Genomic DNA, 14,961 nt, shown 5'->3' on the forward strand with positions numbered 1-14,961 from the left:
ATTAATGATAGTGACAGGTATTTTATTGTTAATATAAAATATACTGAAAAGTATTGAAAATGCACTCTTTTTGAAGCTCTGTCAAAATTTATTGCGAACATTTTATATAAAACGTTTAATCAGCAGATATTACGTACACTTTCTAATGATTTTGAAACCATTCATGCATGGATTGATTAAGCTATGCAGTAATGTTTTTTCCACGATATGTGACTGAGTTAAAAATGATATAAAATATTTTCATTTACGACTGCCGGGATACAAAAACACTACATTGTTAGGTACCTCGCGTCTCGTATGTATCTTTCAATGGTTTACTTATTGTCGAGCATGTCAATGTCGCACGTCTGACGGTGATGTTATTATAACCCATTTGTATGGTATTGACCTGGCACTCAGGAATATTCCGCATATTTCCGAATTGCCGGTATAACTATTGCATGTATATTTCTTAATTTATATAATGTCACATTTGCAGTAGCTGTGCGGACAAAACGTTCAGCTGCCAATCTCAGGATTGAGGGTTCGAGTCATACGTACATCTGGTCATATCTTCTATTTTTCCAAGTTTTATATGCAAACGTACCACTTGTCTGATCAAACTTATCGTGATCTTTATGGTTCATTTATTGAAAATTATCCAATTTAACCGTTATAGAAAAAGTCGAATAAAAATTGTGTTTAATAAAGATATTTTACATAAAAAGACAAATTACCTGTCACCAGCGTTTCCAGAAAATAAGAATACTACAAGAGAAAACAATTAAACTTCATGAAACAAGATAATGTAAGAATAAAAGCAGTATCGATAACATTACATTAAATTAAATTTCGAACCCGTGGTAACGTGCTAGGAAGTCAGAAACCTTACTACTACGCCAGCGGGTCATCGGTTAACTGTATAGGTTAATTTGGTAATATAGATATTTTCAGCATACAAATATTGCGTAAATTAACGAAAACGCACAAAAATACTGGCGAAGATTAATGGGTGCAAGTCAATACTTACGAACAATACAGTCACTCTTTGTGGTCTGCGTGCAAACGTGTCGACGTCCAGTTGTATTAGCATATACAGTCAAACCCTGTGACTCGCATACCTTTGTATATATTTGTTTGTTTATTTGTTCGTTTTGGGTTTTACGCTGTCTTTCAACAGTATTTCAGTTATGTAATGGCGGGTAGTTCACCTAACAAGTGTTCCTGGATTCTGTACCAGTACAAACCTATTCTCTGCAAGTAACTGCCAACTTCCCCACATGAATCCGAGGTGGAGGTACACAATGTCTTCTATCAAATCGTCTCAGCGAACATACGCCCCGCCCGAGGATCGAATATGGCACGACCCTGAGATCCGTAGATCTGCACTGTCCCTATTGAGCTAAGCGGGCGGGTAGACGTCCAGAGTTCTCTCAGCGCCGAACATGCCTTAGTGTATAATAACGATTATATGGTAGTCATATGCGAAATTCGAAAGTCTTGAATAAATAAAATCTGTAAAAAGATCCTTTGGAAGCACAAAACGCAACCAAGCAACATTTGAGCAAAGTCAGTTGCCATATTCAACGGCCATAATTGTGGAAATACTAATCAGATATGGAGGATTGTCGAACTTGACATATACATTATGAAAATAAATATTCTGTATAAATGTTATTTAGTTCCAAGAAAAGTAATTTAATAATTGAGCACACAGCCAATTTTCAAACGTTTGAGTAACTCAAGGGAAATTACGCAAGTAAGACTGGAATTATCCATCTGATGGTAGAACTTGACCAAGACAATGCGCCCATAAACATTCTGACCATATTTGGTAACTACTCAAGTCATTTCGTGAGCGAGCACTGTCATTTCTTTCACCGGTTTGAGTAATTCAATGGTCATAACTTGAGAGCGACTGGAACTACCAGGCCGGTTATAGAACTTGGCTGAAATATCATGTCCAGAAACATTCTGAGCAAGTCAAGACCTCGGAAAATTACAAAATGTATTTAAATCTTCTATAATTCATGTTTGAAGGTTACTCTTTTTCAAAGCCTTGACTAACCTTTAGCATGCTAGATAAATTGTCGTCTGATGGAAATGTCGTCTGCTAAAATTGTAAAGTTCATTCAGTTTGCTCCAAAATTGGAAGAAATATTGTCAGAGTAGCAAACAGCTTGGAACCTGATCAGACGCCGATTTAATCGGCGTCTGATCTGGTTCCAAGCTGTTTGCAAAGGCTGTTAAATTCGCCTGCAGCAGGCTAAGGGCTAAACATACCTAGCATAAGAATGCACGTTTTTCAACAACCCCGGAACACTATCTTTGCCGCGTGAACACGCAACGTGACTTTTTGATATCTCACACACGGGATAAATCGCTCGATTCATGTAACATTGTTGTTTGTAATTTCCTTGTAACTTGATGGATTTTAGTAAAATATAATGCGCCGAAAAAAAAACATGAACGAAGTGTTTAAGAAAAGTATTAAGAATTTCTGGAATACGCTTTGTGGCAAGGAAAGCACCCATTTCTCTGTTTTCTATGCTTTTTATTTTATTAATTAAAATCTGTAAGTAATAAAAATAAGTTACCTGAATCGAGCGAGTACGATACCGAAAAGTCACGTTGGTTGGCCACCCTGCACGCTACACAACTGCAATTTCGCGTCGGAGCTACACATAAGTGAATAGAAGGGGTGTCTGTAGGTCAGTTTGGAAAAAACACGTGGCCTGAAATGATGCGCAACACGGATAAAATAGCGGCCACAGAGCCAGGTTTCACAGAAAATGAGAGAGAAGTGACATTTTATACGTAACCGTTTTTACCAGACATAGCACAGGCTAAGCAGCACAAATATGTCTTTCAACCGGTATATCTCTCATCCCCAAAGCTTTGCTATGTTCCTAGATTACCTCGAGGTTTTGAGCGAGTCGAGTAAAATGTTATGGTGCTTTACACGTATAGTTAATCAATTATCAAAAATAAAGATTTCGAGAAGGAACTTTTCAAGATGTTGTCGATGTATGTTTACTTTATGCTAAAACACATACTATCTGTCAATATTCGGATGTTACGTCTTTAAATTAGATAGATATTAATACGAATGAGAGTGCGTTACACGTAAATATTTATGATTTAAAAAAGATGATGCTTAACAAGAACGTTCTTCAATTATGCACTTTATATGAATTTATATTCGTTGGCCGTTTTTATTTTACAGGAGTTTTACCTTAAACGTAAATGTCAAAAGTGTACACATTGGCTGAAGATACAGGACGCCACGTACCGTTTGTGTAGTAGTTCTAGTTCTAAACTAAGCAATACATGCAATGCTAAACGAAGTAAATTGAACGTTATTCCAATTCACTTGGCTAGACATGTTGATCAATATAAATAGTGTGTAGCACATACCTAAAAATCTGTTTTAGGACTGGTTTCAATACTTATGATATAACTAATGTTAGAAGGCTGCGAGACATCTAAAGCAATTGCGATAAATTATCATAATCTATACCGCTATTATCATCATCTCTCGCTTGTTCTTTTTCCATCATCATCATGATAATAAAGCTGATAATTTAATAACTTTTACATGAAAAAGCAGTCAATAAAATTGTTATTTCTCATTTATATTTCTTATAAATCTCGTTTATCATTCAGGACACACACGTTTTACTCAAAAGGATGCATGGACCTTGCGCCAAGAGGGAGGAACACATGAAACCTGAACATGTGATCTCCTTTACAGATGGATCCAGGCCCTGGTCCGGGATCGGGCTCAGTGGGAGGCGTGCACCCCCCCCCCCCCACACACACACACACACACCCACACCCCGCCCCCAGTTGGCTGAGAAGTGACTTATACTCATCAAAGTTGCACCTAACTAATTTGGCAAGGGAATAATGCTTTCTCAAGTTTAGACCAAAACATCCACCAGAGGCTACCATTTCATACTTATATCTAAAAGGAATTCGAGGGGGAGATCCCCTGACCCCCCCCCCCCCCCCCCCCCCCCCCCCCGGAAATATCCCCTCATGTACCTCAAAACTTTCTGTCTTACAAATATCTTTTTATTAAACCTAATACATTCAAAATTTCATGGGAAGAATGTTTAGGTTCCTAATCTATTATCTTTTAAGTCATGATCAATTTCATTATATTTCTCAATATTTCTACTTTTTGTACTTTCACATTAGACTGCTTTTGCAATACCATAAATGCATTCATTCCAGTTGCCTAAATCATAAGTCACTTGAAGCACTATGGAAACGGGCAGTTAGTATCAGTTGTATGTTGATAAAAACATTTAGAACCGGTTCTGACCAGTTCCTAACAAGAAAATGAACTAATCAAAAGATTATTTTTCTGTTTTATCCCTTTGAAGAATACACCTTTAGGACCTGTTATGGTAATATCCTGTCTTATCCCTTTGATGTATGACTTCAGGGCCTTATGTCATTTGGAGGTGGCGGGTGGATGCACATTATTGTTTTTTGCATGTTATTTAACAAAGGGGGAAGGGATTAATTTCAATTTAGTAGCCCTAATTACATTTGCATGAACTTATAATCCATTTGACACCGTAAAACATTTCATTAAAATATTTTTTTTGACTCGAGGGACATTTTTAAAGATTAAATAAAAAGGCAATTAGAATGTATAAAGTATAACAATTTAGTTTTATTCCTTTGATTTTCATACTAAATGTACATTGACAATTTGATATTAACAGACAAATATAAAAGACGAGTTTAATAATTAATGGCAACTATATATGAGCATTTGGGGAAAAAAATCAGCTTAAGAAATTCTTTAGATTCATTACATATGATTTATTGTTTCTGTTTCTGTTTTAAATAGAGTACTAGTAATAATGGTCCGGTTCGTCAAGACTCTTACGAAGAGATTTTCTCTGATAGATAACTGAAACAACCGCTACAATTATTTTTCAGCTCGACTTTTCGAGGAAAAAGTAGAACTATTGCACTCACCCCGGCCTTGCCGTTGGTTAAAGTTTTTCATAAAGTCAAATATCTCTGTTACTATAAAAGCTATTGACTTGAAACTAAATATTTACTATCAAAGTCAACACCGGGAGAAACAATCTCCATAACTCTGATTTGAATTTTGACAGAGTTATGCCTCTTTTTAACTTAGATTTTTTTCTATCAAAATCTACACCAGGAGAAACAATCCCCATAACTCTGATTGAATTTTGACAGAGATATGCCCCTTTTTAACTTAGATTTTTTTGGTCAAAGTTTTTGATAAAGTCAAATATCTCTGTAATTACTATCAAAGCTTTTGACTTGAAACTTAAAATAGTTATTTTCTAGCAAAGTCTACACCAGGAGAAAAAAATCCATTATCCCCATAACTCTGATTTAAATTGTGACAGAGTTATGCCCCTTTTTAACTAAGAGTTTTCGATAAAGTGAACTATCACTGTTAATATCAAAGCTTTTGACTAGAAACTTAAAACAGTTACTAGATATTTATTATCGAAGTCTACACCAAGAGAAACAATCCCCATAACTCTGATTTGAATTTTGACAGAATTATGCCCCCTTTTTACGTAACATTTTTGGTTAAAGTTTTTACAGGCAATGCTCTAATTCAGAGCCAAGCACTGAGAAAAGTCGAGCGTGCTGTCTTACGGACAGGTCTTGTTGAACTTGTTCTAGATTTTACACACACAAACATTCTGACAAAGGTTTATCAGGGTTCTGGCCGGAAAATTTGGAAGTGTTATTGGTATGGCGATGCACTTGGAACCTTCAATAATACACAAGTGTGTTAATCCATAGAAAGCGGCAAATGGTTCCCCATTAAAATAATGGGCTTGTCCAAAACGACATCTAAACAAACTGGAATTTAGAAAGGGGATCTAAGGTTACGGAGCCTGGATATCACAGAAACTGCCAAAAGACAAAATTAAAAAGCAGACACCATACCCAAAGGGTGATTAATATACAATACCCAAAGCTATGAAAGTGGGAGTATTGGAACCACATAAGCCGAAATGGTCAAGTAGCACAAGCGCAGCAATATGTGGAACTTTACAGCTTAATGACTCTGTATACAATAACGGTACAAATGGGATAAAAAAACTGACTAAAAAAATCTTCATCTACTGCCATGCTGAGTGAGTATCCAGTTCCGTCTGGAAACGTACTGGAGTCGGCTGGACCGCGGCGTTTGATCTATTATTATTGCTATTATTATATACCACATTTATATAGCACTCTTTTCATATAAAAATACGTTCAAAAGTGCGTTACATAAAAGCATCTATATAATGTTCAGTAAAAAATGTTATTTTATGCTAACTTATGAAATACTGTATTCTATCAGTTAAATATTTTCATATCTCATCGCTCACACTGTGAAAATATGAAATCTATATTTTCACACTGTGAGAGATATGAGCTCCGCCCCCTCATACATTGTGTATGAATTTTAAATTATTTGCTTAAAACAGGATGAAAATTATAGTCGCGTTTTTTTCTTTATAGTATATTTCTCGATTCAAATTATTTTACTTAAAGAGAATTTCATACCGTTATGCAGCAAAATATAAAACAAAATGGAACTTTGTTGCATGCGTCTTTATAACGTCACATCACGTCTGACGTCATGTCTGTTTAAGCGCGTCTGTTTCCCGCGCTGAGATTAAAACAGTTGCAAAATGCATTTCTCAACGTAATTGAGCATAAAATAAAAAGAAAATTTGTTTGTTTTCGTGAATATGGAATATATCTCACCTCGAAGTGAGAAAAAATTTCACATTTTCCCTCGCGCTACGCGCTCGTGAAAATATTTGAAATTTTCTCACTTCTCAGTGAGATATATTCCATATTCATTCAAAACAAACAAATATCCTCTATGTATTGCACTATTATAGAATGAATTTAAAATTATATTACGGTAATAAGATACATAGCGTTTTAAATTAAAGGTAAGCAGATCAAAACATGAAACAAAATACAATAGCGTAAAATATTAACTGACCTATCAAAGACACAGGTTAGGGCAGAATAGAACAGAATATATCTTACATTTTGAACAGACAGAACTAACCAGTATAATGCCTGTGAAATGCATCACAGCATGCAAACCGTCCCGGATGATTGGGACAATCCCCACATGAACGGTCCGGAAAACATCCATGATACATCCAATAGAAAAACACTGTTTATATTATTCTGTCACACTAGAGTTCTTGATTACAGTTATTGATTGGCCTGCAAAGTACATACCTACATAATTCTACCAGGTAATCAGTGAGATTAGTTCCCAAAGAATTGTCTGAAATAAAGCGTCTTTAGCGCTTTTTTTGAAACTTTGCAAGATCTTGCAGTCTCTTATGCCAGAAGGGAGGGCGCTCCATAACCTCGCAGCTGCTGTATGAAAGCTCCTGTCACCGAATCGCACTGTCCGACATTTGGGCACCACTAGTTTTAATACATTATTCTGCGATCTCAGATTTCTGGATGGCGTATATATTTCTAACATGTTCACTACATAAGCTGGTGATTGATCTTCGAATGCCTTATATGCATGTGTTAGAATTTTGTATTCTACCCTACACTGCACAGGAAGCCAGTGGAGTTCACGCAGAACAGGTGTTATATGGTCATATCTTGATGTTCTGGTTACGATTCTAGCTGCTGTATTTTGGACATATTGTAGTTTGTTCATTGACCTTTGGTATCCCATATAGAAGAGAGTTACAATAATTCAAACGTGATGTAACAAGAGTGTTAATTAGAGATTTGGTTGCGTTTGCGGTTATAAATTGTCTAATGTGACTGATTTGCCGCAACTGTGCATAGGAATTCCTACAAACACTATTCAAATGTTGCTCCATCCTCATGTTCAAGTCCAGGAAAGCAAGGAGGTTCCTGACACTGCCTGATTGTTTGATTTCAGAGCCGTCCACTTTCACAGATATGTTTGAAACATTGTGCATTGTGTTCAGATGAAAATATGATTAATTCTGTGTTTTTTTCAGCATTGAGTTTCAACATGTTGGTATTCATCCAACTTACTATATCCTTTAAACAACTTTCAACGCGATGGATGGTCTTTTCAACAGACATTCTGTTTATTGGTTTGAAGGATTGATATAACTGCGAATCGTCCACATAGAAATGATTGTTCAGTCAGTGCTTTCTGCAGATAGCTCCGACTGGTTTTGTGTACATTGTGTAGTTCTTTGGCCCCAGGACAGACCCTTGGGGTACACTGTACTTCATGAACACTGGTTGTGATAGCTCACCATCTATTCATACGGTCTGGTAGCGGTCTCATCCACGCGAGTGGCTTGCCTGTAATACCAAAGTGACGTTCTAGGCGATGAATCAACGTCCCGTGGTCGATAGTGTCAAATGCTGCAGAGAGATCGAGCATCACAAGAAAAGGCACATTGTTCTTATCCAACGATTGAAGAATGCCATTTTAGACTTTTAATAGGGCGGTTTGAGTCGATTCCATAGGGCTACTGATGCGGAGAAAAGCTGTACTGGTAGGTTAACTGTTTGAAACCTATTTGTCTGAGTTTTTGCGGGTAGCCTCTTAGCGTTGGAGCATTGGCGAGATGAGGGTCAGGTGTTACGTCAACTAGATGGTTTATGATCTTATACAGCATGGTGACTTGAGCTGTGTCTCTCCTCTGGCTTAGTTTTTCCCAGCACAGATTTGATATCACAGCATGGCGACTTGAGCTTTGTCTCTCCTCTGGCTTAGTGTTTCCCAGCACAGTTTTAATATCACAGCATGGCGACTTGAGCTGCGTCTCTCCTCTGGCTTAATTATAGTGTTTCCCAGGTCAGTTTTGATATCACATCATGGTGGCTTGAGCTGTGTCTCTCCTCTAGCTTAGTGTTTCCCAGCGCAGTGTTGATATCACAGCATGGTGACTTGAGCTGTGTCTCTCCTCTGGTTTAGTGTTTCACACCGCAGTTTTGATATCACAGCATGGTGACTTGAGCTGTGTCTCTCCTCTGGCTTAGTGTTTCCCAGTGCAGTGTTGATATTACATCATGGTGACTTGAGCTTTGTCTCTCCTCTGGCTTAGTGTTTCCCAGCGCAGTGTTGATATCACAGCATGGTGACTTGAGCTGTGTCTCTCCTCTGGCTTAGGATGTCAATTGTGCAATAAAGCAACAGAAGATATTGAGCACTTCCTACTGGTGTGTAAAATCCTTGGGCCCATTCATAGTTTTAAGTCAAGGGCCGCAAAACTGCATTATATACTGGACTGTACAAATATTCAAGGAATTTAATATGGAAAATCGAAAATTATTGTCGGTGTTAGATATACACACTACATAATTCGGCATTCTCATTAAACCTGAAAAGCTAAATAACAGTGTCGGGGTTTTCAACATGGTGGTGCAGAAACCTTCATTTCCATGCAGATACAGTTAAAAAGTGATATGTAACAGTCAGTTTTCATGTAATATGAACGTGTATATATCCGTGAAGAAATGTGAATATCAACGTTTTCTGATGAGGCGGTATAAATTACAGAGCAGATGGCCGCCAAAATAATGATGATAAAAACTGTTACCAATGGATTTTAGAGACCTTTATAGTCCTATGTAATAATCTTCAACCTTCCCTTCCTTGCAACCATTGAGCATTTCAATGCATGCTGCTGTTTGCAACATTGAACACACTTCACAATAACATTGCTCTTCAGTCTTCATCACAGTTTTTATCTTTTAAACTACAGTCGAACCTCGTTAACTCGAACTCGTCAGGACAGACAAAAAAATTCCAGTTATCGGTAGTACGTACGAGTCATTGAACAATGTACATTATACAGGGATTTTGCCGGGACCTGACGATGAGTTCGATTGAAGGGTTGTGTTTGAATTATCCGAGTTCGAGAGAACGAAGTTTGACTGTACCAGCAAATTTTCCTTTTTCTTTTATTTTGGTCCGTTTTTCTTTTCTTTTCTACTAACAATCTTTGTGGCTTGACGGGCACAAAAGTGTCTACGTACCTTTAAAGGGTTAGACAAAATCGGAATTAAAATTTGCAAAATTATACAACTTTATAAAATACATACTTCAAGCAAAAATCACAAACTCATATTTTCGGACAATTCTCCATAGACTCAAATCATTGAGCCACAATAAAACTAACAACCTCCGCCCAGGATATATCAATCACAGGTACTCTGCGGCTGGAAATAAAGCTGCTGTGTTGACTACCCGCCTGATTTGACCGTTATTTCTCCTATTTGAAATTCTTTACATCTATAGTCACCAAATAACCCACAGCTTTCGAATTAAATGCTTCTTTAAAATATTAAGAATTTGTCGATGATATTAAAAAAAAATGTCACTGGAAAATTCTGGATATTTTTTTTAAAAAAAGCATTTAAATCGAATGTTGTTGATTATTTGGTGACTAGATCTATGTATGTAAAGATTTTCAAATAGGAGAAATAACATCAAATCACGGCGGCTAGTAAAAACAATGGCTGTATTTCCAGCCGCAAGGTACATGTACCTGTGGGACAGACATTGTCATGTACCGATATGAGGAACTAAATGCCGGAGAGTTCCGACAGGAACCGATCATGCACGATCATACGATGTAGTCCATATCGAAGGTATGGTGTAGGATTTATTGTAAACAACCGAAGAAAATAACGTTTTTAAGTAAAACTGGAAGTTAAGACAGGAAAGTGTTATTCATATCCCATTTAAAGGTAATTTTACTCTGTCAGTAAAGCTCTATAGCTTGAAAATTCAGTTTTTAGACGAACGTGACGTCGAACACGACTGATGTGTTGATTTTTAATGGATCAGTACCCGGTTACTGTGAAATTCGGATAGTCCACCTATCTGTCACGTAATAAACTCCGGTGACAAAGGAATAGTAAACAACACTTTGAAAGTCAACAGTTTTTATTTAAAGTTCAACCCAGGTTCTTATGGATAAGTGAGACGCACTGACAATGATAGCTAACCCATAACTAATAGTCTATCCAGTTCGGTTCCCCGTGCCGTTCTCCACGGTTCTCCTTTCTCTCTCATTAATCAGAGTTATATAGGAAATATACCCAAGAGCATTGTTGGTAATTAGCTATCATGTCCGAGCGTTATTACAAATATGGTGATACAACATTCTGCAGACTGCTGAATCTGCATGAAACTGCAATGTATAATGGAAATATGCCAGCGTCCAGTTGGCTACCTGTATGCCTGGTACAGAGAAGAACTGTACTCTGTTAACCTTAGGATAAGAAATATACAATTATACACATGTATGAAACAGAAAGATCAATATTTCGGAGAAGCAGTATTTTAGAATACTGAACTATTTCTATATTATTTTATAACTATGTCCTGAATGGCCATTACATTACAATTTCCTTTCTTTCTTCTCTTGAAAATAAAATAATAATTTAAATATGAATATGTCATTATAATAAAGTAAAGCTTAACTGGCCATTACATTACATATCCTTGGTTGATTAGGAAGGGTCAGCCATACATGTGATAAGTTCAGAATCCCAAAACTGGAGGATTGCCATTTTTCAGCTGGAGTTGGGGTCTCAAAACTGGAGGTTTTTTATCGACATAAATTAAGCGCGCGGACACATAACTTAGAGGCAAAATCCAACATTTTTGGCCACACAATAATGTATATAAGTCTACACCAGAAGAAACAATCCTCATAACTCTTGATTTGAATTTTGACAGAGTTATGCCACTTTTTAACTTCAGTTTTTTTGTTAAAGTTTTATATAATGTCTAATATCTCTGTTACATACAAAGCTATTGCCTATTATGCCCCTTTAACTGGCAAAACTTTAATTCAGAGTCAATCACTGAGAAAAGTCGAGCATGCTATCTTACAGAAGCTCCCTCTTGTTCTAACTTTAAACTTTCTTAACAGATTAAATTTGTAGAAACAAAGTCTCAATTTAGGTCTGAAATGAAGGTGAACATGCATTAACATTATTCTACTCGAGGACTTAAAAAAACGAAGCTCTAAATTGGTCTGAACACAACTCATAAATTATGTAAATTCCTTACCCCACCCACTCTCGTATAAAAATACTGATGATTTTCACATGAAAAATAGAAAATAGAAATGCATCAACATGTATTTACCCTTACCAAAATAATGTAGATTGATGTTATCAAATAAATGAGTGTGTGTTTTCATCCAATTTTCAATGAAATAAGTCCAGTTTATTAGCAAATTAATTTGTTAAACATTGGAAGAAAATGGCGTAACTCCGTAAGGGGAAATAACACTCCTGTTCTAAAAATAGTAATGGGTTGGTTTTTCCAACAATTATTTATGTGATTTTATTACCGAGCAAAATTTTTCTTTGAATAATCGAAATTCATTTCAGTTGGGAATTATTTCTTATGACTGGGAGTCTTTTTGCTTCAAAGCTTAATCGGCATTGAGAATGGGCAGATATTCGGCCCCGTGAGACAGGTGGAAAAGGCCCTGCTTGTCTAATCCCTTATCAAAACAATTAATAATTCACCTGTGAAAAACAACTCTTTCCTCCAGCAACATGTGTGGCAAACATGTATAATACACAACAGTCGGTGACACTTTGATTTACTGTGTAAACATGTTTGGCACTCCTCGGTAATTATCAACCCAGTCATAATACTGATTTTTATTTTTTGAAAAGCGGGAGAAATATGGTTTTGGTCGGGAGACGGGAGGCAAGGTGAAAAAATCGGGATTTTGACCCTCCCGCGCGGGAGATCACATGTATGGGTCAGCCTTACTCATTTGGCTTGTCGGGATGACTTTTTATTTATGATTTGGTATGTTATAATTGTGATCCCTCTGTGACACTGACATAACAGTGACAGTCAGAAGTTATCATGCTGTCCTGAAACGTCCTATTACTCGGACTAACCAAAGAGGTATAAAAATACACAGAATGGCAACAGGAGATAACTTCGCATTAGCTCGTGTCACGGCGTTATCTTATTGAAGCGTTTGCTGACTTGATCACTCGTGATCAAATCAACAGATGCTTATGAAAGTATTACACTTGGCGATACGACCGGCACGTAATAAACCGAATCGGGTCCAATTTTCAAACAACAACTGTTGATTTCTATGAAGTCCAATCATAAATTCATTGCTTCCCCATGTAGAAAATACTAATAACATTAAAAAACACCATTACCATTATAAACAAACAATCTGATAGAAAGTTTTTCAGGACACAAATGTTTAGCTCGACTATTTTTTGAGCTATTCTACTCACCCTGGCGCCGGCGTCACACCTTGGTTAAAGTTTTGCATGCAAGTACATATGGCTATCATTTAAAGGCAAATAGCTTTGAAACTTATTTTTTTCTTTTTCTAGGTCTATTACCAACCTCACTGGGTCAAGTCCTAGACAAGCTTACTGTCGCTGATGCACCTGTCAATATTTTGCCCGCCCGGGGGAGCGGCGGGCATACACGGGACTTTAGACAGAAGACCATTCCCGACAGGCGGGAATTTGACAAACATTTGATGTACCAACCAGGCTCTAGGGTGGGATTTAGACAAAAAAGGTTGTCCCTAGGGTGGGGATTTAGACAACAAAATTTTTGAAATGTCAGATTCCCCCGGGTCGGCCCGCCGCCCCCCTGGGTGGGCAAAATATTGACAGGTGCATGAGTGGCTGCTTTTTAATTTCTGACTTTTGCAGCCACTGCTACAGTTTGACCGTCACAATATAAAACAAACTGTATACGTCGGACTAGTTCGACTAGGTCAAGTCCCATAACTCTGACATGTATTTTGGCCAAATTATGCCCCCTTTTGGACTTAGAAAATCCTGGTTAAAGTTTTACATGCAAGTTACTACCTCCAAAATTAACGCAGATATTGAATTGAAACTTCACGAATGTCTTCGGGGTTATGAAACTAGGTGATAGCATCAAGTCCCATAACTCTGACATGCATTTTGGCCAAATTATGCCCCCTTTTGTACTTAGAAAATCCTGGTTAAAGTTTTGTGTGCAAGTACATATGGCTATCATTTAAAGGCATACGAGGGATGTTCGAAATGAATTGCTTATTTCTATCTGGAGACTTCAAATTTCAAGTAAGCCCAAAAGGGCTCATTTCATGCCCTCGAAGTACTCCCCATGGCTAGAAATGCAAAGTTTCAGCCGATGTATCCACTTCTTGAAGGCGTCACGGTACGCTGATTTGGGCACAGTAATAAGGTACTGATGAATGGCAGATCCAAGTGCCTGTCGGGACTGGTATTTGCGCCCGGCAAGGAATTATTTCAATTTCGGAAACAAAAAGAAATCACATGGGGCAAGGTCTGGGGAATATGGGGGGTGAGGCAAAACAGTTACTTTTTCTTTCTTCAAAAACGCTGTAACTATTGCGGAGATATGAGCGGGGGCATTGTCATGTAGAAGACGGACATGTTTAAAATCAGTGGCAGGGCGTCATTTCTGATAATACTTTTTCAGTTTCTTCAGTACTACGTCTTTGTAGTACTTTCTGGTGATGCTTTTGCCCTTTTTCGCCGGCACTTTTATTGCAACTCCTTCACTAGAGAAGAAGATTGCATACAAAACCTTCTTTGCACTCAAAGAACGTTTGGCAATTATTGGGCGTTTGCTGTGTTTAGTGGCCCAGATCTTATTGCTTACCTTTCTGACGGGCTCAAAATAATGGACCCAGGTTTCATCACCTGTGACAACATTGGCAAACTGCTTTTTGTCATATTTTGGAAACATTTGAAGCAGCTTTTTGGCCACTTTAACCCGTTGCCTCTTTTGCTCATCAGTCAACAGATGTGGCACCCATCTAGCAGAAATCTTTCTGACTTTCAAATGCTTCTTCAAAATAAGGTGAACCGTTGATAGTGATATGCCTGCCTTTCCTGCAATATCACGAACTGTAAATCTGGCATCTCCTTCAATGATTTCCTGTATTTTGGAAACGATTTCTTTACGAG

At 37.4% G+C, this 14,961-nt stretch overlaps 1 protein-coding gene across 2 annotated transcripts in view; it reads left to right on the top strand.

Moving 5' to 3' along the window:
* Positions 1-10,576: 10,576 nt before the first annotated feature.
* LOC123561529 (zinc transporter 9-like) overlaps positions 10,577-14,961 on the top strand; it is a 46,274-nt gene continuing 41,889 nt past the window's right edge. The window contains exon 1 of one of the 2 annotated variants that reach the window (XM_045353977.2): positions 10,577-10,713. The gene's annotated coding sequence lies outside the window, so the exon portion shown is untranslated. The remainder of the gene's footprint in view (positions 10,714-14,961) is intronic. The other variant, XR_008372785.1, reaches the window with a different exon arrangement.

The sequence above is a fragment of the Mercenaria mercenaria genome, chromosome 10 (assembly GCF_021730395.1).
Source record: "Mercenaria mercenaria strain notata chromosome 10, MADL_Memer_1, whole genome shotgun sequence".
Classification (NCBI taxonomy): domain Eukaryota; kingdom Metazoa; phylum Mollusca; class Bivalvia; order Venerida; family Veneridae; genus Mercenaria; species Mercenaria mercenaria.